Source organism: Triticum dicoccoides, chromosome 4B, assembly GCF_002162155.2.
Source record: "Triticum dicoccoides isolate Atlit2015 ecotype Zavitan chromosome 4B, WEW_v2.0, whole genome shotgun sequence".
NCBI classification, from domain to species: Eukaryota; Viridiplantae; Streptophyta; class Magnoliopsida; order Poales; family Poaceae; genus Triticum; species Triticum dicoccoides.
This window is the reverse complement of record NC_041387.1, coordinates 496451329-496455308: the sequence shown is the minus strand read 5'-3', so window position 1 is coordinate 496455308 and position 3980 is coordinate 496451329.

Genomic DNA, 3980 nt, shown 5'->3' with positions numbered 1-3980 from the left:
GGGAAGGGGGGAGACCTACTCCTACTGGGAGTAGGACTCCCCCCTTGGGCGTGCCATAGAGGTTCGGGCCTCCCCCTCCTCCACTCCTTTATATACGGGGGAAGGGGGCACCCCAAAGACAGACAAGTTGACAATTGTTTTAGCCGTGTGCGGTGCCCCCTCCACAGATTTCCACCTCGGTCATATCGTTGTAGTGCTTAGGCGAAGCTCTGCGCCGGTAACTTCATCATCACCGTCACCATGCCGTCGTGCTGACGAAACTCTCCCTTGACCTCAGCTGGATCTAGAGTTCATGGGACGTCACCGAGCTGAACGTGTGCAGATCGCGGAGGTGCCGTACCTTCGGTGCTAGGATCGGTCGGACCGTGAAGATGTACGACTACATCAACCGCGTTGTCATAACACTTCCGCTTTCGGTCTATGAGGGTACGTAGACAACACTCTCCCCTCTCGTTGCTATGCATCACCTAGAGATAGATCTTGCGTGACCGTAGGAATTTTTTTGAAATACTACGTTCCCCAACACAAGGGACTCCAAATATGATCAACACCGACTCGTCTACTTCCGCTGCACTCCTGGAGTCGGTAACGATCGTTGATCCGAACCATATATGCATCTTCATATTTTTCCTGGGTGATCGCAGGGCGGATTTTTTTTCTTTTTACCCCATAACCCAACAATCTTTTATCCTACCCTCCAATGAAAATGGGGTCCTTAAGGAAATCTAAGGGTAATTAAGGCCTCCTTTTAATTGAGAACTGAAACAAAGCATTAACACTTAGTGAATACATGAACTCCTCATGTTACGGTCATCACCGGAGTGAATTCCAATTACTGTCACCTTGGGGTCTTCGGATCATAACATGTAATAGGTGCATACAACTTGCAAGATAGGATCTAAAACGCACTTATATTCATGAAAACATAATAGGTCCAGATCTAAAATCATGGCACTCGGGCCCTATTGACAAGAATTAAGCATAGCAGTCATAGCAACATCAATCTCAGAATATAGTGGATACTAGGGATCAAGCCCTAACAAATTGACTCGATTGCATGAAAAATCTCATCCATCTCCATCACCGTCCAACAATCCTACAAAGGAATTACTCACTCCCAGTGGTGAGCATCATGGAATTGTTGATGGAGAAGGGTTGTTGATGATGATGGCGATGAATCCCCTCTCTGGAGCCCCGAACGGACTCCAGACCGGCCCTCCCCATGAAGAACAGGAGGTGGCAAAGGCTCCGTATAGTAAAACGCAATGTTGAGACAACCCTCCTCCTTTACCTATCACAACCCTCCTCCTTTACCCGGGCTTGGGACCGGCTATGTTGAGACAACATAGGCTGAGTTTACATCAGTTTTGCCATGATGGTGGCACAAATGACACTAGAATTTTGTCATCTTCATAAACTTTCACTCATTTTTTGCAACATAGGCTGAATAGGACCCTCTGTGGGCTTTTTAAGTGCGGCCCAGGAAGATCTCGTGAAAAAATAACGCATAAAATTAGCGCCACAGGGAATCGATCTCAGGCCATACAACCCTGCAGCTGCTTAGCTTAACCACTAGACCACCAGAATGCTAGTGAAAAAAAGCAACGCGAACTGTATTAGGACTAATGCAACCACGTTATTTATTACTCAACCATTTACTATACCACTTGGATTTTTGAGTTATTTGCAAACAATTTAGAAACTGTCCATTTTCTTTAATGAAAAACGGTTCATCAAATTTTGAAAAAAGTTCATCAGGTTTGAGAAAAAATTCATCGAATTTGAAAAAAGATCATCAATTTTGAAGAAAAAATCTTCGGATTTAAAAAAGTTCATCGATTTTGAAAAAAAGTTCATCGGATTTGAAAAAAGTTCACCAATTTTGAGAAAAGTTCATTGAATTTTGAAAAAAAGTTCATCAATTTTGAAAACAGTTCATCAGATTCGAAAAAGTTCATCCGATTTGAATAAAAGTTCATCAAATTTGAAAAATAGTTCACAAATCTGAAAAAAGTTCATCGATTTGAAAAAAAAGTTCATCGAACTCCGAAGAAGAAAAAGGAAAAAACAAAAAACAAAAAAGGAAAAAAAGAAAACAGAAAAGGCTAAAAGAAAGTAAAAGTTCATTCTAAACAAGGCAGGTGCGTTGGTGTGCTGGTTGCACCCACTGTACTACGTGCCCAAGGTCCTTGGTTCGAATCACATCTAACACATGTCTTTTTTGCTTCTGAAAACAGAGAAGAAAAAAAGTTATTGGGCCGGCCCATCGCGCGAACGCTGCAGGCGCCGGTTCGCAAGCGGGCGCATATGCGCCAAATAGGAAACCCCCGAAAAATGATGGTTATGTGGTGGTATTTTGAACAACATAGATGAGGAATGTCTTTATTTCGTAAGACCTTAGTTATTGGGCCGGCCCATCGCGCGAACGCTGCAGGCGCCGGTTCGCAAGCGGGCGCATATGCGCCAAATAGGAAACCCCCGAAAAATGATGGTTATGTGGTGGTATTTTGAGCAACATAGATGAGGAATGTCTTTATTTCGTAAGACCTTGAACCATTTTCTTCGTTTTTCCTTTTCCTTTCTACCTTTTCTTTTATGTTTCTTATGCTTTTCATTCTTGCTTTTCTTTTCTATTCCGCCTTTTCTTGTTCTTGTTTCATTTTTCAAATTGGCAAACTTCTTTAAAAAAACCATAAAAGTTTTATAAAAATCACAAACGATTTTAAAATTCATAAAAAAAATATGAAAATCGCAAATTTAAGAACAATTTTGAAATACGAATACATTTTTTCCAAACTCACAAACATATTTTTTAAAGTCGTGAACATTTTTTCAAATTGACCAACATTTTTTCCATATTCTTGCACATTTTCAGAATTCATGTTTTTTGGAATTCGCAAACAAATTTTTGGAATTCGTGAACATTTTTTAAACATGAGAATCTTTTCTGAATTTTATGAGCATTTTTTGAATTCGTGAATTTTTTAAAATCATCAACATTTTTTTATATAATTTTAGACGTTTTTTTTATAAATTTTCGGACTTTTTCTAAAATTCATAAACATTGTTTGAACTCATGAACAATTTTTTAATCCACGGGCATTTTCTGAATTTGCAAAAAAAATCATGAACATTTTTTCCAAATTCATGAACATGTTTGTGTAACCTTTTTCCAATTCGAGGGTATTTTAAAAAAATCCGAGAGCATTTTTCAAATTCTTGAAGTTTTTTTGAAATTCTGTTGTGTTTGAAGGCCTGAGCATTATGAAGCAAAAAAAAGAAAAAAGAAAACAAGGGCTCGACACGCCCGCACGCACGGCGGCCCAAATCGTGTGCGGGGAGGAGGGAGCGGGTGCGTGTAATCCTGCGCCCGCCTTCTTTTAGCAGGGACAAGTACGTGCAATTTTTGGTTGCATCCGTGGTTGTTGTTGTTTTTTTTGCAGGGGGCATCCGTGGTTGTTTGCGTTGGCATCGTCGATCCGACGACGCTGGAAGATCATGCATGCAATGTAGCCATATCACTTGGCATTGTTCTCCATCTGAATTTGATTTGCATCGCCATGGACTGCGCGGAAGTGGTCGCCGCCAATTCAGCGCCTTGCTGGTATGCTATGAACTTGAGCAACATCAACCACCACCCAATCGAGACTTTGAAATCATTCACGAGAAGCGGGAATACAGTGTAGAAGTGCATTCTTTAGCTAAGGCAGCTTCTTCTCTTTCTATCGGGCGCCAAGCTTTGTTGTTTTGCCCTGTTAAACATTGCTGGAGTACTTAATAAAGGTTACAGATCCTCAAAAAAAAAAAACGTTTCAGAAAAAAAAAAGACATAGCTCAAACGGAAATGACTCATAGAGCCGCGGCAGCCGGCTAGACCGAGGCCGTGATTTTCGGAACAGCCATACTTTCGCCACGCCGGCCCACAAAATCCTCCGTGCCTACTCCGCTCCGGCGCTCCCACACCCCACACCCACTGCACG